At 34.1% G+C, this 26130-nt stretch overlaps 1 pseudogene; it reads right to left on the reverse strand.

The window, feature by feature from the left end:
- Positions 1-8104: 8104 nt before the first annotated feature.
- The window catches only part of LOC134387705 (prostaglandin E synthase 3-like), a 48245-nt pseudogene continuing 30219 nt past the window's right edge, over positions 8105-26130 (reverse strand).

The raw sequence follows: 26130 nt of genomic DNA on the forward strand, positions 1-26130 counted from the left end.
AGTATACCACCACTTTGGTTTTATTCCCTCAACGTTTGTTATTGTTATTATTCTTAGACTTATTTTCCAGCTTTTCTACTTTCTCTTATTTCTTGCATCCCTATTCTTCCTTCTGAATTTGATTTCCTACTTCCTTAAAATACTATAGCCTTTAATAATTCTTTTTTTAAAACTTTTATCGTAAATTGACAATTTTATAATTGTGTACATGTATGGGTTACAAAGTGATGTTATGATTTATGAATACAATGTGGAATAATAAAATCAAGCTAGTCAACATATCCATCACCTCAAATACTTAACATTTTGTGGTGAGAACATTAAAAATTAAAAATTTTGAAATGTAAAACATTCTGTCATTAACTATATTCACCATGCTGTGCAACAGAACTAAAAAAATTTCCTCCTGTCTAGCTGAGATTTTGTATCCTTTGACCATCATCTCCCCATTTCTCCCACGCCCCAGTCTCTGGTGACCACCATCCTGTTCTCTGCTTCTGTGAATTCAATTGTCTTAGATTCCACATGTAAGTGAAAACATGCGGTATTTGTCTTTTTGTGCCTGGCTATTTCACTTAACATAATGTTCTCCAGTTTCATCCATGTTATTGCAAAAAACAGAATTGCCCCCCCCCCTTTTTTAAGGCTGAATAGTATTCTATTGTGTACATGTACTACATTTTATCCATTCATCTATCGATGGACACTTAGGCTGAATCTATAACTTGACTATTATGAATGATGCTTCAGTGAACATGGGAGCACAGACATCCCTTCGAGAAATTAATTTTAAATCATTTGCGTAAATACTCAGAAGTGGGATCATTGTATCCCTTTAGTAAATCTTTCAGTAAGCATTTGCTAATGCTAAATTCTTTCAGTCTTTGTTTACTCAAAAGTATCCTTTTTGTCTATGTTCATTAAAGATGTTAGCCTGAAGTTTTCTTTTTTTGTTGTATCTTTGTCTGATTTTGGTATCAGGGTGTTGCTGACCTCATAGGATGAATTTGGGAGAATGGCCTCTGCTTCAGTTTTTTGAAATAGTTTGAAGAGAATTGGTATTAATTCTTCTTTAAATGTTTGGTAGAATTCAGCAGTAAAGCCATCTGGTCCTGGGATTTTCTTTATTGGGAGATTTTGCTGATTATTGCTTCAATCTCATTACTTGTTATTGGTCTGTTCAGGTTTTCTGTCTTCTTGGTTCAGTCTTGGTAATTTGTATGCATCCAGAAATGTATCCATTTCCTCCAGGTTTTCAAATTTATTGGTGTATAGTTGTTTATAATAGTCTCTAATGATTCTTTGTATTTCTGTAGTATTGGTTGTAATGTCTCCTCTTTCATTTCTGATTTTTGTTATTTGGATATTTTCTTTTCTTTTTTTAGTTAGCCTTGCTAATGGTTTCTCTATTTTGTTTATCTTCTCAAAAAATCAACTTTTCATTTCATTGATCTTTTGTATCATTTTTGGGGTCTCTATTTCCTTTAGTTCTGCTCTGACCTTAATTATTTTTTCTGTCTAATAATTTTGGGATTGGATTGTTCTTATTTTTCTAGTTTTTTCAGGTGTAGCATTAACAATCAGAATACAGCAAACACATAAAAAAATTATTCACTGTGATCAAGTGGGATTCATCCCAGAGATGCAAGGATGGTTCAACATATGCAGGTCAATAAATGTGATACACTGCATCAACAAAATCAAGGACAAAAACCATATGATTATCTCAATAGATGGAGAAAATGCATTTGACAAAATTCAATGTCCCTTTATGATAATGACTCTTAGCAAATTAGGGATAGAAGGAAAGCATCTCACACAATAAAAGCCATATATAACAAACCCACTTCCATTATCATCCTGAAGGACAGGAACAGGACAAAGATGCCCACCCTCACCACTTCTATTTAACATAGTATTTGAAATACTAGCCAGAGCAATCAGGCAAGAGAAAAAATAATGGGCATTCAGATTGGAAAAGATGAAGTCAAACTGTCCCTGTTTGCAGATGGCATCATCCTATATATAAAAAAACCTAATGACTTTACCAAAAACACTCTTAGAGCTGATAAATGATTTCAGTAAAGTTGCAGGATGTAAAATCCACACGCAAAAATCAGTAGTGTTTTTATACTCCAATAACAAACTAGCAGAAAAAGAAATCAAGAAAGCAAGCCCATTTGAAATAGCCACCAAAAAAAAAAAAAAAAAAAGAAAGAAAGAAAGAAAGAAAGGAAAAAAAAAAAGAACTGCCTGGGCATCAATTTAACCAAGGAAATGAATGATCTCTACAATGAGAACTACAAATCACTGCTGAGAGAAATTAAAGAGGACACAGAAAGATGCAAAGACATTCTGTGCTCTGGGATTATAAGAATTAACGTTGTGAAAATGTCCATACCGCCCAAAGTGACCTACAGGTTCAATGCAATCCCTATCAAAATACAAATGACATTCTTCACAGGTGGAGGAAAAGCAATCCTAACATTCATATGGAACAACAAAAGACCCCAAATAGCCAAAGCAAACCTGAGCAAAACATAAATAAATAAATAAAGCCAGAGACATTACACTCCCTCACTTCAAACTATACTACAAAGCTATAGTAACCAAAACAGCATGGTACTTGCATAAAAACAGACACTCAGACCAATGGAACATAACAGAGAACCCAGAAATCAACCCAGGTTTTTATAGCCAACTGATCTTTGGCAAAGAGACCAAGAACATACATTGGGGAAAAGACAGCCTCTTCAATAAGTGGTGCTGGGAAAACTGGAAATCTGTATGTAGAAAAATGAAACTAGACCTGTACCTCTTGCCATATAACAAAATCAACTCAAAATGGATTAAATACTTATATATAAGAACTAAACTACAAAACTCCTAAAAAAAATAGTGGAAACAGTTCAGGATATAGGACTGGGCAAAGATTTTATGAATAAGACCCCCAAACCACAGGCAACAAAAGGAAAAATAAACAAATGGGATTATATCAAACTAAAAAGTTTCTGCTTAGCAAAGGAAACAACTACCAGAGTGAAAAGACAATCTACAGAATGGGAGAAAATATTTGCAAACTATGTGTCTGACAAGGGATTAAAATCCAGGATATACAAAGAACTCAAACAACAGTAAGAAAACAAGTAAACCAATTAAAAAATGGGCAAAGAAGCTGAATAGACATTACTCATATAAAGATCTACAAATGGCCTAAGACACATGGAAAAGTACTCAACATCACTCAGCATCAGAGGAATGCAAATCATCACCACATTGAGATATCATCTCATCCCAGTTAGACTGGCAATTATCAAAAAGAGAATAACAATTGCTGGTAGAAAAAGGGGAACCCTCCTACACTGTTGGTGGGACTGTAAATTAGTGCAGCCATTATGGAAAACAGTATGGAGGTTTCTCAAACAACTACAGATAGAACTGCTATATCCAGCAATCCCACTGCTGGGTGTATATCCGAAGGAAAGGAAATCATCAGGCTGAAGGGATAGGTGCACTCCCATGTTTATTGCAGCTCTACTTACAATAGCCAAGAGTTGTATCAACCTAAATGTCCAATGACAGATGATCAGATAAGGAAAATGTAGTGTATACACACAATGGGATACTGCCATAAAAAAGAATGAAATTCTGCCATTTTCAGCAACATGGATAAACTTAGAAAAAATTATGTTAAGTGAAATAAGCCAGGTACAGAAAGAGAAATACCACATGTCCTCACTCATAAATGGGAGCTAAAATAGAAAGAAAAGAAAAAAAGAAACAATCACAATAATACATTGAACTTTCAAAAAAAAAAAAAAGAGAGAGAACAGAACTGTGGTTATTAGAGATGGGAAGGGGGGGAGAAGGATTAGTGAGAAATTAGTTAAGGGTCACGAAGATTGATTATGTTTTGTAAACATGAGTATACTAATGATCCTGATTTGATCACCACATACTGTATACATGTGTGGGGGCTCAGGGGTGGCGGGCCCTGAACCTCCCAGTAGCCCCTTTTATCCCCCCGCCACGGGACGAGCAAGAGAGGGAACCGGTAGGATTACTCCTGCCACCCTAGTGGCCAGGAGAGCCCGGGAGGAAGGTGAGTCTGCCACCTGCCTATTCAGCCCCACAGAGAGACACTCAGAAGGGGCAGGGGTTCCGTCAAGCAGTTCCGTTTATTTTCACACAAGCACCTGCTTTTATAAGCATATGGCAAGGGGATTTCCTAACTTCAACCTATCATCTTAAAGGTCATGTGAGCATGCATCTTGCTTTAATGCTTTGCTATTGCAATCACGTGGTGAGCACGAGCGCAGAAATATCTTTTATCCAATAATTTTAAACTATGTCTTTCCTTGGCCACTCCCTGGCGGCTTCCGTCAGGCACCATCCTTATCTCTCCTGTCCAGGTGAATATTTTCAACAGATTACATACGCGTATGTGGGTGGGGTCGTGGCTAGTTCTCTGCCCCGGGAGGAGGTGTGTGGCCTCAACGCCCCAACACACATGTATTGATATTCAATTCTGCACCCCACAAATATATATAATTAATTATATTTTAATAATAAAATTGTCCAAAAAAAAAAAAAAGTAACCTTTACTCCCTTTACTTTAGATGGTAGCTCAGGTGAATGGATGTTCTAGATTCAAAGTTATTTTTTTCACAAAACTTTGAAAATTTTATACCCTTATCTTCTGGCTTCTGTTGTTGTTTTTGAGAATTCCACTGCCAGTCTAATTGTTATTCATTTACAGGAGATCTAGTTGATCCTCCCCTTCTGCTCCCCCCACTGCTCTCCCCATGGCTTTTAAGATTGTCTCATCTTTTGTCATCCAAAGTTTCACCACAATGTATTTAGTTGTAGACTAATTTTTATTTATCCTATTCTTGTCTCAGAACAAATTTCCAAAATAAAGATTCATGACTTTTAAAAAAATATGGATAATTCTTAGACAACATATCTTCAATATTTTTCTCTGTCCTATATTATTTTTCTAGTCAGGATTATGGAAGAACAATTTACATACAGTAAAATTCAGCTCATTTAAATATATTGTTTGGTGAATTTTGATATACTTGTATATAGTTATGTAACCATCACATAATACAGATTATTTCCATTACCCCAAAAAGTTTCCTCATCTCCTTTATAGTCAGTCCTCAATCTCTCCCCCAGCGCTTGATACCTATACATCTGGTTTATGCCTCTATAGTTTTGCCTTTTCCAGATCATCATATAAATGGAATCACAGAGTAATTATAGAATTTGTGAATGCTTTGTTTTGTTTTGTTTTGGTTTTACTCAGCACAGTACACTCAGGCGTTGTTGATATTGTTGCACGTACTCATTAATTCCTTCCTATTTCTATGTAGTATTTCACTGTAAGGCTATATACCTCAATTTGTTTATGCATTCACCAGTTGATGGACATTTGGGTTATTTCCTGGTTTGGGTGATTTTGAATAAGGTTGTTGTAAACATTCCTGTTCAGATCTTTGAGGGGACATATGTTTCATTTCTCTTGGGTAAATATGTAGGATTGGAATTACTGGTTCATATGGCAATTGTATGTGTAGCTTTATAAGAAACTGTCAAACTGTATGGCTGGGGCCAAACTGGAAAGGGGCTGCTGCAGCCAGGCTGAACCTGCAGGATGGAAGCATAGTCAGCCTGGAGAGCACTTTTGTTTTCCTAAGTGGTTGTAGCATTTTGCATTCCTACCACCTATGTATAGAATTCCATTTGCTCCGTATCCTCACTGGCACTTAGTATTGACAGGGTTTTAAAAAACTGTCATTCTAACAGGAGTGTAGTGGTATCTCATTGTGGTTTTAATTTGCATTTTCCAAATGACCAGTTATATTTAGTATTTTTTCATGTGCCTATTTAGCCATCTATATCTCTTCTTTGGTTAAGCATTTATTCAAATCTTGAGCTCAAGTTTTTAATTTGGCTTTTTAAAAAAAATTGTATTTTGAAAATTCTTTTAATATTCTGGATATAAGTCCTTTAGTGTTTAGCAAATATTTTCTCCCAGTCTGTGTCTTGTCTTTTTCCTTTTGTAATAGTGTCTTTCTGAAAAGCAGATGTGTTTTAATTTTGATGAAGTCTATCTTTTTTTTTTTTCTTTCATGGTTTGTACTTTTTGTGTCCTATGTAAGAAACATCCTGTCCTAGGTTACAAAGATTTTCTCTTCTGATTTATTCTAGAAGTTTTACAGTTTGGGTTTCACACTTAGGTCTGTGATGTAATTTTTGCGTATGTCATGAGGTATGAGTTGAAGTTCCTTTCTCCACTTTCTGCAAATATTGATATGTTGTATTTTCATTTATATTCAGTTCAAAACACTTCCTAATTTCCTTGATTTCTTCTTTGAGCCAAAGGTTATATGGAAGTGTCAACTAGTTTTCACATATGTGAGGGATTTTCTGAAGATTTTTCTGTTATTGGTGTCTAATTTAATTCCTTTGGGGTCAGAGAACGTATTTTGTATGTAAGGTTTAAATGTATTGAACCTTATTTTATGTCTCAGAATATGATCTATTTTGGTAAATGTTCCATGTACTCTTGAAAAGAATGGGTAACCTTGCTGCTGTTCTCTGTAAATGACAATTAGATCAAGTTGGTTCATATTGCTTTTCAAATCGTCTATGTATTTACTGGTTTTCCTCTTTGTTCTATAAATTATTGAAATGGGTTTTGAAACAAACTCTCATTACAGACTTGCCTGTTTCTTCCTATGGTTCATCTGGTTTTTGCTTTATGAATTTTGAAGATCAGTTATTCGGTTCATAAATCTTTAGGATTTTCATGTACTCTTGATGCCTTGATCCCTTTATCATCATGAAATGATTTTCTTTATCCATGGTGATGTTCTTTGCTCTGAAATGTACTTTGTCTGATTTTAATATAGCTACCCCATATTTATGTAGTTTAGTGTTAGCATCCTTTTACTTTCACTGATTTGTATCTTTGTATTTGAAGTACTTTTCTTTAGGCAGCATATGGTTGACTATTTTTTTGTCCATTCTGACAGTCTGCCTTTTTTTTTTTTGAGGACAACACGTTTAGTTTTATCTCAATTAAATCACAACACTTTCTTTTCCACCTGCTGTGAATTGCAAAGTGCAGCTGCAGATCCAGTTTAAAAAGGTCTCCTGTGATATTACAGCAAGCCTCTTTTTTCAAACAGAGGAATAGTCCCAAATTCTTTCTCAAATAAAAACTCCATTCTGGTAAATGGTGAATACATGAAATTACAGTAAACCAAACACTTGAAAGGACAGCCAAGAAAGTCTTCCAACAGTTTATTAGAAAGAATGTAGACATTTAAAAAAAATCCCCACTGTCATGAACATAAGTTGAGGTTTTCAGCCCTGGTATAAGCTGAATGAAAAAAAAAAAAAAACCCAACAAAATAAATAAAAAAAACAATAGTGTATTAACATTTTTTCACTCCTTTGCAATACTGACAGTGCAAATACAAATCTGTTCTAAATGTACAGACTCCCAAGCAACAATGTACGGCTTTGCCCTCCATGCTGAGAAGTAAGTAAAGCTTAAGGACCAAAGAATACCGAATATACAGGCTTCAAAAACCATCTAACGGCATTCACTAGTTTTAGCTAAGATCCATCTGAAACACTGACAAGTGATCACTTACAATGATGTGAAGTAAATCTTTAAAAAAATAAACTTTAGTGGAACAATCTGAAGGGTACAGCAGAGGAAAAGCAGGTTACCAGTTTAAGGTGTCAGCCAATTTGTTTCAGCCTCTTTTGAGTCCATGTTCTAAAATCCAAAATGTAGTTATCTTTCTGTCAGCTGAGCGCTTCCTATCACGTCAGTATCTATATTATGAAGTAAAGGAGACTTAGGTGAAACATGTTTATTTATCACAACTGCTTTATCAATTGCCGAGGACCTCAGCAGCTTCATGAAAGTCTGGGAAATATCCATGCATAAGGTTACTGCCTTAGCTGGCTTAAAACTGCCCATACAATGGTACATATCAACCCTTGGTGAAGACTTTTAAAAAACCAACAGGTTGAAAATGGGTTAAAGAAGGCAATTACAACATCTGCCTTTACAGCTATCAACTCAGGAATTCTCTCAACTATGAAATCTTGCAGAGAAGTTATTTTTCTTTCTCAAAACCCGGGTGACCACAATATTCCTTACTCCAGATCTGGCCTCTTTTCATCATCGCTGTCTTGTGAATCATCATCTGCTCCATCTACTTCTGGTAAATCTACACCATCACCCCCCGTGTTGTTCATCATCTCAGAGAAATGAACAAAACGAGACACGTCTTCCTCTGAATCATCTCCAGGCCCTTTCAATGACTGGAGTCCACACTAAGCCAATGAAGCTTTGCCCTTTCTTTTGTTAACCTGGCCCATCACTGGCCAGATTCTTCTTTTCCTAAACAACATAAAAATTGGTCAGCCCGTTTTCTAATGTTTGCAATCATCTGGATCAATACGGTGAAAAAGATCAATTTCATTTAAGTGTTTAAAAAGGTCACTTCCTCCAAGACAACTGAATGTAAGTTTGGATTGTTCAGATTTTCCATGAACGTCTTGACCGTCTTCAACGCAGAATTCAATAGAGACATAGTCCGGTCGATGCCAGCCCTTGGCAGAGGCGGGCTGCCCTGTGAGCGGGACGAAGGGCGGCCTCTCTGGCGGCGGCCCTGGATCCCAGAACGTACCGCGCGACAGCGGCTCCTGCGGGCGGGAGGGGAGGGAAGCGCCCGGGGCGGTGGCCAGCAGCTGGTGCGTTCAACTGCGGTGTTTGGACGGTTTACCTTTAATGTGCCTGTTGATATGGTTACGTTTAACCCTGCCTGCAATCTTACTATTTCCTTTCTCCTTGTCTCATTTGTTTTTTGTTCTCTCTTCCCTTTTCTTCTACTAATTTTGCATTAGTTGAATGTTTTGTGTGTGTGATTCTATTTTGTCTCCTTTGTTGGCTTATTATACTGAACGCTGTTGTATTATTTCAGTGCTTGCTTTAGGGTTTATAGTACATATCTTTAACTTATCATAGTCTACCTTTCAGTGATTTTATACTACTCTACATATAATATGAGAACTTTACAGTAGCCTACTTTCATTTCTCTACTCTTGACCCTTGTACTATTGTTACACACTTTATTTTTTACGTATGATATAAACCCCATACTACATTGTCATATTTTATACAGTTTTGCTTTTTTAAAAAAAGCTTTATTTAACTATAATTTACCCGTTGTAAGCATACAGTTTAATGATTCTTAGTAAATTTGTAGAGTTGTGGATCCATCACCATAATCCATTTCTCCCACCCACAAAGTCCCCTTATGTGCGTTTGCAGTTAATCCCTCTCCCAAATTCAGCCCTAGGCAACCCCTAATCTGCTATCTGTTTCTAGAAATTACTTTTTCTGGAATTTTGTAATATATAGGTTTTTTTGTGTCAAGCTTCTCTTCCTTAACATAATGCTCTTAAGACCAATCCATGCTGTTGCATGGATCATTACATTGTTTATTTTATTGCTGTGTAATATTTCATCGAATGGATGTATCATGGTTTGTTTATCCATTTGCCCATTGAAGAACAATTGGAGTGTGTCAGTTTTAGGCTGCTACCAATAAAGCTGCTCTGGACATGCATGTCCAGATTTTTGTGTGGTCATAAGTTTTCATTTCCTTGGGATAAATGCCTAGGAGTGTGATTGATGGATCGTATAGTAGTATGGTAGTTTAGCTTTATAAAAAACTGCCATAATTTTTTCCAGAGTGGCTCTCCTCTTTGACATTCCAACCAGCAATATACAAGAGGTACACGTGCTCCACCTCCTTGCTAGCACTTGGTACTGTCAGCTTTAATTTTAGCCATTCTGATAGGTGTGCAGTGGTATCTCATTCTGGCTTTACTTTCTATTTCCCTAAAGACGGTAAAGTTGAACATCTTTTCATGTGCTTATGTGCTATCTGTATATGCTGTTTTGTGAAGTGTCTGTTCAAGTCTTTGCCCATTTTCTAAATGGATTTTTTGTTTTCTTACTGTTGAGTTTAGAGAATACATTATATATTCTGGTTACATGTACTTTCTAGGACCTAGGATTTGCAAATATTTTATCCCAGTCTGGAGCTTTTATTTTCATTCTTGTCACAGGCTCTTTCATAGAACATTTTTAATTTTGATGATATTCAACTTAGAAAGTGTTCAACCACTATTTTGTCAAAAATTCTTCTGCCTTTTTCTTCCATTTACATGTATGGGGGTGTGCTTGATGTTTTCCCATATGTCTCTGAGGCTCTGTTCATTTTTCTTCAATATTTTTCCCTCTAATTTTCAAATTGTATAATTTTTATTGATCTATCTTCAAGTTCACTGATTCATTGTTCTGCTATTTCAAATCTACTGTTAAGACCCTCTAAAGAATTTTTTTCATTTAAGTTATTACACTTTTCAATTCCAAGATTTTCACTGGATTCTTTCTCTTTTATAACTTCTGTTTCCTTATTGAAAGAAATATCTATTTGTTGATTCATAGTCATCATACTTTCCTTTAATTGTTTAGGCATGCTTTCTTTCAGTTTTTTGAATTTATTTGTAACAGCTTCTTTAAATCTTTTTTTTTTTTTTTGGTGCCAAGTCCAACATCTGGAGAAACTCAGAAGTAGTTTCTACTGACTGCTGTTTTTATTTGTTTTTTCCCTCTCTATTGGGCACACTTTCCTTTTCTTTGTATGTTTCATAATTTTAGTTGAAAATTTAACATTCTAGATAATATACTCTAGCAACTCTGGATTCTGAGTTTTAGACTCCTGAACATTGTTCTTTATTTTGTCTGTTTATTTGTGCCGTGACTTCCCTAGGATAAATCAGTGAAGTCAGTCTCTCTGGTGGTATGAAGCCACTGAATTATCTGCTTAGATTTTCGTTTTAAATTCTGACTTTTCATTTTAAGCCTTGGTTTTTAGGGATTTTTTTTCTGTGCCTGGATATCATTCCAAATCAATTGAGCTCTCTTTAACCACAGCATTGAAACTTCTGGTCTTCAAAACCTGCTGTACTTTCCAAGAACCTCCATGCTGATTGAATGGGGGGAATAGGAACAGCTCTAGGTAGAAAGGCACAGACTCCACTGTTCTTACCCCAAGTTCAGCAGTTTTTCAAGTATAAAAGCCTCTTAGATTGTTATAAGCCTTTGGTTACTTTCCACAGTATGGAAATTTTTTTTTTTTTTTTTTCAATTTTATCCAGCTTTAGGGTTGCTTCTGGGACAGAGAACTTGCCCAGAAAGATCTTCTATCTTGGCCAGAACTGTAAGTTCCAACACTTTCAGTTATTTAAAAAAATAATATAAATATTTAAAAATACCATATATTTATCTATGTAGTCACCATTTTTGGTGTTCTTTATTCCTTTGGGTTGATCTATATTTCCATCCAGTATCATTTTCACTATGCTTGAAGAGTTTCATTTAACACTCCCTATAGTGCTGCTGATAAATTTTTTCTGCTTTTTATATGTATGAAAATGTCTTTATTTCACCTTTGGTTTAGAAAGATTTTTTTTTTTTTTTTGCTGGACATGGCATTCTATGTTGACAGCCTTTTCTTTCAGTCATTTAAAGATACTGCTCCATTCTATTTTTGCTTTCATTTTTCCTGATGAGAAATCTGGGTCATCCTTTTCTTTGTTCCTTTGTATGCCACAAGCCTTTTTTCACTGACTACTTAAAAATTTTTTCCCTTTAGCACTGTTTTTTTGCAATTTGATTTCATGTATCTTAGTGTTGATATTTTTAATGTTTCTTATGTTTGAGATTTGTTGAGCTTTTTGGATCTCTGGATTTATAGTTTCCATCAATTTTGGAAAAGCTTTGGCCACTATTCTTCAAATTTTTATTTCCTGTCTACCTCTATCTCTTCCTTTGGGAACTCCAATTAAATGTATACTAGTGCACTTCAAGGTGTCCCACAGCTCAATGATACACTGTTCACATTTTTAAAAATTATCTTTTCTATGTTTCGTTTTGGGTAGTTTGTATTGCTGTGTATTTAAGTTCACAAATCTTTCCATATGCCATTAATTCCATTTGGTGCACAATTATCTCACACTTTGTAGTTTTCATCTCTTGAAGTTTGATTCGGGTTTTTTATATCTTCCCCATCTCTCACTTCTTGAGCATATGAAATACAATTGTAATAACTGATTTAATGTACTTTCCTGCTTATAATTACATCTATGTCAATTTCGAGTAGATTTCTTTTTTGATTGAAATGTAATTGATTAAATGTATTTGTAGGGTACACAGTTGAATATCAGTATCTATGTACAATATGTGATGATTGAATCAAGATAATTAGTATATTCATCACTATAAAACATAATCATTCTTTGTGGCCCTTTACCGGCTTCTCACTTAACCCCTTTCTCCCTTCTCCTTTCCCACCTCTAGTAACCAGTCTGTTCTCTTCTTCTGAAAGTTCTGCGTATTATTGGGATTGTTGTATCATTATTTTTTATATATTTATTTTTTTAGTTCCCATTTATGAGTGAGGACAAGCAATATTTTTATTTCTGTGCCTGGCTTATTTCCCTTCTATAATTTTCTCCAAGCTCATAGATGTTGCTGTGAATGGTAGAATTTCATTCTTTTTTTATGGCAGAGTTGTATTCCATTGTGTATATATACCACATTTTCCTTATCTGGTCATGCGTTGATGGAAATTTAGGTTGGTTCCATCTCTTGGCTATTGTAAATAGAGGTGCAATAAACACAGGAGTGCAGGCATCCTTTTGACATGATTATTTCCATTCCTTTGGGTATATACTCAGTAGTGGGATTGTCGGATCGTATGGCAGTTCTATCAGTAGTTCTTTGAGGGAACTCCATACTGTTTTCAATAATGGCTGCAAAAGTTTACAGTCCCACCAACAGTGTAGGAAGTTCCCCTTTTTGCATCCTCTCCAGCATTTGTTATTCTTGGTCTTTTTAATAATGGCCAGTCTAACTGGGATGAGATGATATGTCAGTGTGGTTTCAATTTGCATTTCCCTGATTTTGAATGATGTTGATTATTTTTTCATGTGTCTATTGGCCATTGTATATCTTCCTTTGAGACATGCCTATTAAGCTCCTTTGCCCATTTTTTAATCAGGTTACTTGTTTGTTTGTATTTTCCTGTTAAATTGTTTGAGTTCCTTGTATATTCTGGATATTAATCCCTTGTCTTTAAGTCTTTAATCCATTGTGAGTTAATTTTGGTATATGGCAAGAGATATGGGTCTAATTTCATTCTTCTACATATGGATGTCCTGTTTTCTCAGCACCATTTATTGAAGAGGCAGTCTGTTTCCGAGTGTGTGTTGGTGCCTTTGTCAAAGATCCGTTGGCTGTAACTATGTGGCTTGATTTCTGGGTCTCTGTTCTGTTCCATTGGCTCAAGTGTCTGTTTCTATGCCAGTACCATGCTGTTTTGGTTACTATATCTTTGTAGAATAATTTGAGGTCTGGTAGTGTAATGCCTCTGGCTTTTTTTTTTTTTTCTTCTCAGTATTGCTTTGGCTATGCGGGGTCTTTTGTTGTTCCATATGAATGTTAAGATTGTTTTTTCTGTTTCTGTGAAAAATATCATTGATATTTTGATGGGAAGTGCATTGAATCTGTAGATCACTGAAGGTAGTATGGACATTTTCATAATGTTAATTATTCCAATCCAAGAGCTAGAATGTCTCTGCATCTTTCTGTATCCTCTTTAATTTCTTTCAGCAGTGATTTGTAGTTCTTATTGTATAGATCTTTCACGTATTTGGTTAAATTTCTCCATAAGTATTTTATTTTTTTGGTAGCTATTTTAAATGAACTTGCTTTCTTGATTTCTTTTTCTGCTAGTTTGTTGCTGGCATATAAAAACACTACTGATTTTTGCATGTTGATTTTATATCCTGCAACTTACTGAAATCATTTATCAGCTCTAAAAGTTCTTTTGTAAAGTCTTTAGTTTTTCTCTATATAGGTCATGTCATCTGCAAACAGGGACAATTAGACTTCTTTTTTTTTTCCAATTTGGATGCCTTTTATTTCTTTTTCTTCTCTGATTGATCTGGCTAATATTTCTAGTACTGTGTTAAATAGGAGTGGTGAGAGTGGACATCCTTGTCTTGTTCCTGTTCTTAAGTGAAAAGCTGAAAGCTTTTCAGGATGATGTTGGTGGTGGACTTGTCATATATGGCTTTTATTGTGTTGCGATGCTTTCTTTCTATACTTAATTTATTGAGAGTCTTTATCATGAAGTGATGCTGAATTTTGTCAAATGCTTTTTCTGCATCTGAGATAATCCTATGGTTTTTACCCTTGATTTTATTGATGTGGTGCATCATATTTATTGACTAGTGTATGTTGAACCATGCTTGCCTCCCTGGGATGAATCCTACATGATCATAATGTATACTCTTTTTGATGTGCTGTTGTATTTTGTTTGCCAATATTTTGTTGAGGATTTTTGCATCCATGTTCATCAGACATATTGGCCTGTAGATTTCTTTTTTTTCTCTATTTTTGTTTGGTTTTGGCATCAGGGTGATGCTGGCTTCATAGAATGAGTTTGGGACAATGGTCTGTGTTTCAATTTTTTGGAATAGTTTGAAAAGAATTGGTATTGATTCCTCTTTAAAGGTTTGGTAAAATTCAGCAGTAAAGCTGTCTGGTCCTGAGCTTTTCTTTGTTGGGAGACTGCTGATTACTGCTTTAGTCTTGTTCCACATTATTGGTCTGTTGAGGTTTTCTGTGTCTTCTTGGTCCAGTCTTAGCAGTTTGTATGTGTCCAGAAACTTATCCACTTCTTACAGGTTTTCAAAATTGTTGGCATATAGCTGTTTATAATAGTTTCTAATGATTCTTTGTATTCCTGTGGTTTCAGTAGGCATGTCTCCTTCATTTCTGCTTTTTGTTATTTGGGTCTTCTCTCTTCCTTTTTTAGTTAGCCTAGCTAAAAGTTTGTCTATTTTGTTTATCTTCTCAAAAAGCAACTTTTTATTATCATTGATCTTTTGTGTCTTTTTTGATCTCTATTTCATTTAGTTCTTCTCTGACCTTAATTATTTTTTCTGTCTACTAATTTTGGGATTGGATTTTTCTTGTCTTTCTAGTTCTTTCATTGTGTATCATTAGCTTCTTTATTTGAAATCTTTCTATTCTTTTGATGTAAGCATTTATTCAATAAACTTCCCTCTTAGTACTGCTTTGCAGTATCCCATAGATTTCGGTATGATGTCTCTTTATTTTCATTAGTTTCAAGAACTTTTTTGATTTCCTGTTTAATTTTCTTTGATACATAGGTCATCAGGAGCATGTTGTTTAATTTCCATGTATTCATATAGTTTCCAGATTTTCACTTGTTATTGATCTAGGTTTTATCCGTTGTGGTCTGAAAAGATACTTCAAATGACTTCATCTTTTAAAAGTTTGTTGAGACTTGCTTTGTGACCTAACATGTGGTCTGTCCTGGACAATATTCCATGTGCTGAAGAGAAGAAAGTATATTCTGTAGTTGTTGGGTGAAATGTTCTGTAGGTAGCTGTCAGATCCAATCGGTCTAATGTGTAGTTTAAGTTCTGTGTTTCTCAGTTGATTTGTTGCCTAGATGATTTGCTCAATGTTGAGAGAGAGGTTTGGGTAGATTTCGATCAGTTGGATTATCTGCTCAATTTGGGTAGTATTTTATGTTGTTTTGTACGTCTGGTAATTTTTGATTGTATGCTAGACTTCGTAATTTTTTGTCTTGTTGGGTGCTCTATACTTTATATTCCTATAAGTATTCTTGAGCTTTATTCTGGAATGCAGTTAAGTTACTGGGACACAGTTTAAATTTTTTGTCTCTTGCTTTTAACATTTGATAGGCAAGAAGAGAGATGTGCTAAGTCTGACATTACTTATTTTTCACCACTGAGGCAAGGCCCTTCTGTGCACTCTAGTGAGTGCTCTATAAATCTTGAAGTTTTCCATTCTTGTTGGTGGGAACAGGCACTCTTCCCAACCCTGCATGAGTTCTGAGCACTATGTGTATATTTTTTATTTATAAAAATAGTTAATATACAATTGCCTTTATTCCTTTTAGGTAGTTTTGTTCCAAGGCTTGGGTAGTTTCCTCAAACATTTGCACTGATTAGCTCTCAGCTGAATATTCTAGAGGTATATTTAGCAGATCTATGCGGTCCTTTCTCTGTGTAGCTATCTCTTCACTTGCACCACACTCCCCCTCCCCCCCACTTTTTTTTCCTTTTGTTTCTGGTACTCTGAGCTGCGAACAGTAGCCACTTTGGTCTCTTTTGACTTTCGGTTTTTTGTCACAATTTAGGTAGTCCCCTGGGCTCTCCCTACCTCCACCTCTTTGTGCTATGGCCCATCAATTCAATTTAGTAAGCTATGGCAGTTGTTGGCCTCACCTAATTTGTTTTCTGTCTCTCAGGGATCCAAGTCCTTGTTGCCTGATGTCCAGTGTCTTCCAAGTCATTATATCAGATATTTTGGCTGATTTTAGTTGTTTCAAGTAGGAGGGTAAATCCAATCCCTGATATTCCATCTTGGTTAGAAGCGGAATTACCCATATTGACTTTTAAATTAAAACTAGTTATGTGTTTATATTCTATACATTTTGACAAGTGTATACGCCTGTCTAACCTTCACCATAATCAAGATATAGTACATTTCCATCATCCCCTGATGTTCATGCACACTCAGCTTAATGATATTGGGGTTTAATCATGTAGTTGCATGTATCAGTAATTCTTTTATTTTTCCAAAACTAGCAGTAATACTTTTACTAGAAGCGCAAGTTACATAGTTTGTATTACAAATTGTAAATATATTAATTGTTTTTTAAAATAAAATAAATATATATAGTGTTTATGCCATTCTTTAGATTGCCCAAAAGTTCATTGCACGGCACCCAAGGTTATCAGTTCAATTCTGAGGTTCACAAATTCAGCCCAAATTTTAAATTTCTAGGCAGGATCTGCCCAGCTTATCTAGATACATGGCTGTTTAACTTAGGTCTCTGATTACCAAAAAAAGTAAGACTAACTTGATATAAACGTTAGGATGATATCGAAGTGTAGAAAATTGAAAATGAAAATCTCTGTAATTCCACATTCCTACTTCCAAGAGAATCTTTATTAACAGACTAACAATTTGCTGCTTAGTCTTCCAGGTTTTTTCTATGACTGTATTAACATAAACATGTGTATGTAGACTGTGCATTTTATCTGTGTATATACACAGACACAAGCCCATACACATACATGTGCACAATTATGTATTTATACAATATGTATATATGTGCGTGTATAAATTTTAAATACTATTTTAAATGCTGGGTTTTTTAATACCAATTTTTAAATATAAGTTTAACACCAGTATCTTATAAATGGAAGTATTTACAGATATACCTTATTCATTTTAAAGAATAAGTAGCAATTTATTATTATGGATGCACAATTATTTATAATGTATTGGAATTGTTTGTATGATTATTTAAAATTTTAATAAATATTGAGAAATTATGCTCAGATTTTACATTCTCCCCAAGAATTCATGGACTTGCCAATTTCCCAAAGCAATACTAGCCATTTATTAATCTTGTCTATCAGAGAAGTTAGGTTTTACATCTTTTCATGTTTATTCACCATTTGCATTTTTTTCTGTCACTAACCTGTTCATGCCTGTTTCTCATTTTCTACTTAGATTGTTCATCTTTGTTGTATTAACTCATATAAGCTCTTTAGTGGATACTAAAACTTTGTCAGATATGTTGCAAATATTTTCTCTACCCTGACAATTATAGTTCAACCTGTTTTCATAAACAGAAGTATTAAATTTTTATGTCATGGCATGGTCCTAGCCTTTTCTTTGCCAAAAATTTTTGATTAGTGATTCAAACTCTTTACTTGTTACAGGTCTCTTTGGATTATTATTTCTTCTTGAGTCAATTTTGATAGTTTTGGTGTTTCCATTTCTTCTAGATTATGTAATTTGTTGGTGTATAATTGTTCATAGTATTCCCTTATAGTCTCTAGTTGTTTCAGTATCTTTTGTCCAAAGGACTATCTCTTCCCATTGAATTAAATTGGAACTTTGGACCCTGAATGGAAAATTGACTGACTTGATTTAATACTGACTTGATACTTGTGAATCTCTTTCTAGAATCTCCATTATGTTCTTTTGACTTATATTCTGTCCTTAGTTGTCTTATTTACTGATGCTTTATAGTAAATCTTGAAGTTAGGTGGTATAAATCCTCCAGGGTTTTTCTTTTTTTTAAAAATAATTTGACTATTCTAAGTTGTTTGCATTGCCATAAGCCATTCAGAATGAGTTTGTTAATTTCTAGAAAAAATCTTAATGAGATTTTGATAGTGATTGCATTAAATCTATAGATCAATTTTATGAGATTTGACAGTATCACAAGATTGAATCTTTCAGTACATGAACATGGTGTATATCTCCAATCATTTAAGTATTCTTTAAAATTTTTTTAGTTTTCGTGTGAAGGTCTTGTAAATATTTTGTTAAATATGTAAGTATTTTATGGCTTTTGATACTATTATAAATGGTATCCTTTTAAAAACTTTAGTTCCAATGGTTAATATTTAGTAGATTGAAACATAACTGATTTTTGTATGTTGGTTTTTGTATGTATCCTCTGCCATTGATAAAATTATTTTCTAATTCTAGTAGTTTTAAAATATATGCCTTATGACATTCTATGAATATGATCATGTCATCTGTGAATAGAGACAGTTTTATGTTTTCTCTAAGATTTATGACCTTCATTCCTTTTTTCCCCCTTGTTATATTGGCTAGGACCACCACTAAAATGTTGAGTGGGAGTTGTGGAGTGGACATTCTTACTTTTTTTCTGACTATCAGTGTAAATTTTACAGCTTTTGTCATTAAGTTTCATGTTAGCTGTTTCTTTTCATATATGCTCATTATCATTATAGTTTGAGAAAGTTCTGTTCCTGGACTTCTCACAGGTTTTGTCGTGAATGGGTCTTACATTTTGTAAAATACCTCTTCTGCATTGAGATGATCATGTGGTTTTATTTTTAAATGTGTAAAATGGCTAATTACATTGTTTGATTTTTGAATGTTAAATCAACATTGTATTATGGGATGTCGCACACTGCCATGATGTATTATCCTGTTTATATATTGTTGGTCTTGATCTGCTAATATTTGTTGAGGATTTTGTTTGTTTGTTTATGTTCATGAGGAATATTGATCTGTACTTTTTTTGTGTGTGTGGAATTTCTTCTTTTGTTATCAGGGTAATGCTGGCCTCAAAATGATGTGGGAAGGGTTCCCTTGTTCATTATTTTTCTGAAAGAGTTTTTTCATAATTGGTATTATTTCTTACTTAAATGTTTGAAAGTATTGATTAGTGAAACCATCTTGACTTAGAGTTTTCTTTGTGAAAATATTTTAGATTGTGTATTCAATTTCTTTACTATAAAAGTGTTTTTTTATATTTTATATTTCTTCTTATGTCAGTTTTTGTATTTTGTATCTTCCAAGGAATTTGTCTGTTTTATCTAAGTTGCTACATTTATTGGCATAAGCTGTAAATATAATTCTGTATTATCTTTTAATGCCTGTAAGACCAATAGTGATGTCTCATTTTTATTCCTGGTATTGGAATTTGTTTCTTCCCTTTTTTCTTAATCTGTTCATCTAGAATTTATTATTTTTAAAAGATTTTGGTTTTACTGATTTCCTGCAGTGTTTGTCCATATTCTGTTTCATTTGTTTCTTCTATTATTTTTATTATTTTCATTCTCCTACACAGAGAGGGTTTTATTTTCTTTTTTATTCTAACTTTCTAAGGTAAAATTAAGTTTAGATGATTGATTTTAAATCTTTCTATTTTCTAGTATAAGAACTTAAAAAATTCCCTCTAAGTTCTGCTTTATCTTTATCCTACAATTTTAAATATATTTTGTTTTCATTTTGTATATTTGGTTTTCTTTACTGTCCAGTTCAGATATTTTCTAATTTTTCACTTGATGAGAATTTTTATTTTGACCTACTGAGATATTTTTCAAAGCATGTTGTTTAATTTCCAAACATTTGGAGATTTTCCAGATATTTTTTCTGTTGAGTTCTACTTTAATTCCATTATAATCAGAGAATGTACTCTAATGATTTTAATCCTTCCATGTTTATTGAGACCTTCTACGTGGCCCACCATATGGTCTGTCTTGGGCTATGTTCCATGAGCACTTGAAAGGAATATGTATTCTGTCAACAGTGAAGAGACAGCCTGCAGAATGGGAGAAAGTATTTGCAAACTATGCATCTGACAAGGGACTAATATCCAAAATATATAAGGAACTCAAACAACTCAATAGCAAAAAATCAAATAACCCAATTAAAAAATAAGAAAGGAAGCTGAGTAGACATCCCTCAAAAGAAGGCATACAAATTGCCAGCAGGAATATGAAAAAATGCTCAGCATCACTAATTATCAGGGAAATGCAATTAAAACCAAATTGGGATATCACCTCACCCAGTTAGATTGGCTACTATCAAAAAGATGGAAAATAACAAGTGCTGGCGGGGATGAGGAGAAAAAGGAATGCTTATACATTGTTGGTGGGATTGTAAGTTAGTACACCCATTATAGAAGAGGTGTCTCAAACAGCTACAGATGGAACTACCATATGATCCAGTAATCCCACTACTGGGTATATACCCCAAAGGAATGGAAATCATCATGTCAAATGAATAACCGCACTTCCATGTTTATCACAGGTGTATTCACAATAGCCAAGATATGGGGCCAACCTAAATGCCCGTCTATGGATTATTGGGTAAAGAAAATGTGGTACATATACACAATAGAATACTACTCTGCCATAAAAAAGAATGAAATTCTGCCATTTGCAGCAACACGGATGTGCTTGGAAAAAATTAAGTGAAATAAACTAGGCACAGAAAGAGAAATACTGCATGTTGTCACTCATGTGGGAGCTTAAAAAACAAACAAAGAAACAAACAAATTAAGTAATAATAATAAGTTGAATTGTTAGAAGGAGAGTGCAGAACTGTGGTTACTAGAGGCAGGAAAAGGGACGGGAGAAGTGGCAGAGTGAGAGGCTGGCTAATGGACACAAAATTACAGCTGGATAGGAAAAAATGATTTTCATTGGTGTGCAGTTGAGCCTGGCATTTATAATTAACTATAATTTACTCTGTGTTATCGAACAACTATAAGACAGAAGATCAAATGTTCACATCACAAAGAAATGATTGTTTTGCAATGATGGATATGCTAATTACTCTGATTAGATCATCACGCATTGTATACGTGTATTGAAATACAACTCTGCACCCCATAAATATGTACAATCAATATGTTTTAATGAGAAAAAATTTTTAAAAGAGAAAGGAATTTGTATTCTGTTGTAGTTGGTTGTAGTTTTGTGTAAATCTCAATTAGTTCAAGTTGGTTGATAGTGTTGCTCCAATTGTCTGCATACTTGCTGATACTCTTTTTTTTTCTATCAAGCACTGAGAGAGGAATGCTACAATCTTTAACTATATTATTGTGTCTGTTTGTGTGTGTGTATGTTTCTCCTCTTATTTCTTTCAGTTTTTTCTTCATGTGTTTTAAAGCTCTTTCATTTTGTACATATTTAGAATTGTTATATCTTCCTTGTGAATTGACTTTTTTTGTCATTATGAAATGTCCCTTTTTATCCTAGCAATATACCTTGTCTTGAAGTCTACTTTGTCCCTTATTAATAGCCATTCCAGCTTTTCTATGATTAGTGTTTGCATGATATGTCTTTTTCTTCTAGCTTTAACCTATCTGTGTCTTTATGTTTAAAGTTCATTTCTTACAGTCATATAGTTTCTTGTAGCATATAGTTGGAGTTTCTTTTCTATTCAGTCTGACAGTTGTTTTAATTGGAATGTTTAGAGCATTTACATTTAATGTAATTATTGGCATAGTTTTATTTTAGCCATTCACTTTGGTACATGTTTTCTAGTTCTGTTCTTGGTTCTTTTCTAACATTTCTTTTTCCCACTTTAGATTAATTGGGTTTTATTTATTCATTTATTTATTTTTTAGTATTCTATTTTGTCTTTGTTATTGTTTATATGCTGTGTCTCTTTATTCTTTTCTTAATGAGATTGTTCTCTGGATTATTATATATATAATATATATTAACTTAGTTTGTTTTTAATTAATATACTACTTTATGTATAATGTAAGAACCATGCAACAGAATATTTCCATTTCCCTCTTGTTCTTTGTGTTTTGATGTCATACATTTTACCTTTACTTATTTTATTAATTGTAAAATATATTGCTATTATTTTTGTGTTAAATGGTTACTGTGTTTTTAAAAAATGTAAAAAACAAGAAAAACAAATTTTATATTTACCTGCATATTTATCATTTCTGGTATTCATTTCTTTTTGTAGATCTGGCCTTCCATCTTGCATCATTTTTCTTCATCTTAAAGTACATTTTTTATACTTTTCTTACAGTACAGGTCTCTTACATATAAATTCTCTCAGGTTTTGTATGTCCAAAAAAGCACTTGTTTTATCTTTATTGTAAAGATATAAATGTATCTCATTCTGGTGGTTGGAACTTGAAAATCTCCCAGTTTGGGGAATGGTTGAATTTGGAGCTTCCTAGCTTCACCCAAACACATGCATAGCTTCATATTCATCAACATACACAAAGACGAGACCATCATACAGATATGCTTAGCTCCTTATCTGTGTAGCTGCCTCCTTTCTGATATATGCCTTCCAAATGACAGCTGACTTAGCCTCTCTCAAATCCAATCTCTGTCTCCTCAGCTCAGTAAAACCACCTTGGCCCCTCTCTCTGTGGTGCAGTCTAGAAGTGCCTTCAAACAGAATGCCTGGTGGTTGTAGGGGTCCTCACTTTTTTTTTCTTTTCTTCAGGGATCATAGTCCTGCACTGCCTGCTGTACAATGTCTGTATACAGCTGTTTCTTATTTTTCCAATTTTCTATTTGTTTTATGGTGGGAAGGCTGGTCTGGTACCAATTACTTCAACAAGGCTCAAAGTGAAACTAGGCAATAATGTTTAATCTTTCATTACAATATAGTGTAGAAACACTAACTTTGAATTTAAAACAAAGTAACTACTGCCCCCCCATATTCGCAGATTTTTTTTTTTTGGCCCTTTGTACATTTTTTGTGGGGTTGGTGTGTTTAAATAAATTAAATAGACAATACTTTTAAAAATAATTTAAAAGTATTGTCTATTTAATAAATTAAATAGACATTCAATAAATTAAATCACAACACTTTTTCCATTAGTGGTTAACCCCTTTGTATATCTTTGGCTGAAGTTACAGCTAAAAAAATAGTCACACTCAATATCGGTTCTTTTCCATCACGTACTTTTTACTTAATATATACTTTTTTAAGAGGAACATTTATTTTAATCGAAACTTAATTGATTATACATATTTGTGGGGAACAGAATTGACTATTAATATTTGTATACAATATGCGATGGTCAAATCAGGATAATTAGCTTATTCATTATTACAATTCATTATTACAAGAATAAATCATTCTTTGTGTCCATTAACCAAGTTCTTGCTGACCGTCCCTCCCCCTTTCCCACTTCTTGTAACCACAGTTGTTCTCTCCTTCTGAAAGTTCAATGTATCATTGTGATTGTTTTTTCTCTCTTTCTTTCCTTCTTTCTTATTTATTTATATATTTATTTAATTCTTAGCTCCCACTTACAAGTGAGGACATGTAGTATTTCTCTCTCTGAGCATGGCTTATTTCAGTTAGCATAATTTTCTCCAAGCTCATCCATGTTGCTGTGAGTGGCAGAATTTCATTCTTTTTTTTATGGCCGACTAGTATTCCATGGTGTATGTATACCATATATTCCTTATCCATTTATCTGTCAAAGGACATTCAAGTTGGTCCCATATCTTGGCTATTGTAAATAGAGCTTTGATAAACATGGGAGTGCAGCTATCCCTTTGACATGATGATTTCCATTCCTTTGGGTATATACCCAGTAGTGAGATTGCTGGATCATATGGTAGTTCTATGGTATCAGTATGGTAGTTGTTTGAGACACCTCCATACTGTTTTCAGTTACTGCAGCACTAATTTATAGTTCCACCAACAGTGTAAAAGAGTTCCCCTTTTGCCACATCCTCACCAGCATTTGTTATTCTCTTATTAATAAAGGCCAGTCTAAGTGGGGTGAGATGGTATCTCAATGTGGTTTCAATTTATATTTCCCTGATGATTAGTGATGTTGAGCATTTTTTCATGCCATTTGTATGTTTCCCTTTGAAAATGTCTATTCAGCTCTTTTGCCTATTTTTAAATTGGGTTATTTGTGTTTTTACTGTGAAGTTGTTTGAGTTCCTTATATATTCTGGATATTAATCCCTTGTTGGATGTATAGTTTGCAAATATTTTCTCCCATTCCATAGGTTGTGTTTCTGCTCTGTTGATTGTTTCCTTCACTGTGCAGGAGGTTTTGCATTTGATATAATCCCATTTTTTTTTTCTTTTGCTGCTTGTGCTTTTGGACTCTTATTCATAGTCTTTGCCCAGTCCTACTTCCTGAAGTGTTTCCCCTATGTTTTCTTTTAGTAGTTATATGGTTTTGGGTCTTATACTTAAGTTTTTAATCCATTTTGAGTTGATTTTGGTATATAGTGAGAGGTACAGGTCTAGTTTCATTCTTCTGCATATGGATGTCCGATTTTCCCAGCACCATCTATTGAAGAGGCAGTCTTTTCCCCAACGTATGTTCTTGGTGCCTTTGTCAAAGATCAGTTGGCTGTAAGTATATGGGTTGATTTCTGGGTTCTCTATTCTGTTCCATTGGTTCAGGTGTCTGTTTTTATGCCAATACCATGCTGTTTTGGTTACAATAGCTTTCTAGTATAATTTGAAGTCAGATAGTGTTATGCCTAAGCTTTATTTTTTTTACTCAGGATGGCTTTGGCTATTTGGGGTCTTTTGTTGTTTCATATGAATGTTAGGATTGTTTTTTCTGTTTATGTGAAGAATGTCATTGGTATTTTGATGGGGATTGCATTGATTCTGTAGATGGTGTTGGGTAGTATGGACATTTTCACTACATTAATTCTTCCAATCATGAACAAAGAATGTCTTTCCATCTTTTGGTGTCCTCTTTAATTTCTTTCACTTGTGTTTTGTAGTTCTCATTGTAAAGATCTTTCACCTACTTGGTTAAATTTCTTCCTAGGTATTCTATTTTCTTCATGGCTATTGCAAATGGGCTTGCTTTCTTGATTTCTTTTTTTGCTAGTTCATTATTGGAGTATAAAAAACCCCAATATCATCCTGAACAGGAATGAGACAGAATGTTCACTCTCACCACTTCTGTTTAATGTAGTACTGGAAGTACTAACTAGAGCAATCAGGCAAGAGAAAGAAATAAAGGGAATCCAGATTGGAATGAACCAAGTCAAACTGTCCCTGTTTGCAGATGACATGATCCTATATACAGAAAAACCTGGAGACTCTACCAAAAAACTCTTACAGCTGATTAACAATTTCAGTTATGTTGTAGGATGCAAAATTAACACCCCAAAATCAGTAGCATTTTTATCCTGTAATCTTTTTTTCTTTCCTTAGTAGACAAGCACTTTCCTACCTCTGGTTGTACATATTACTTGAAATTTCCTTATATTTTAATGGGGTAAACCTATACCATGGGAAAGATTTAATTACTTTCTTACCATATTACCCTAGGCTATAATTCTCAATATTGTTGTCATGAGTCCCATTTTTTCCCCTGTCCTCATTTTGAGTGATAAGTAATCATACTTAACAAATAATTTTTGAGAACTGCCCTTAGCTCTCTCTTTCTTTTCACCTGAGTTTTCACAGATTAGACATATCAGTTCTGAAGTCAGAGGGCACCTTGGAATTTGAAGTCCCAGCACTGTTCCTGGCACCTGCTGGCTCCCTTTTCTAAGTGTGTAGTCCCATCTACCATCTACTGGCAGCATAAAACTGACACTTTAAAATATGAATTAGAGGAAAATGGTCCTTTTAGCAAA

This window comes from Cynocephalus volans, chromosome 10 (assembly GCF_027409185.1).
Source record: "Cynocephalus volans isolate mCynVol1 chromosome 10, mCynVol1.pri, whole genome shotgun sequence".
Classification (NCBI taxonomy): Eukaryota; Metazoa; Chordata; class Mammalia; order Dermoptera; family Cynocephalidae; genus Cynocephalus; species Cynocephalus volans.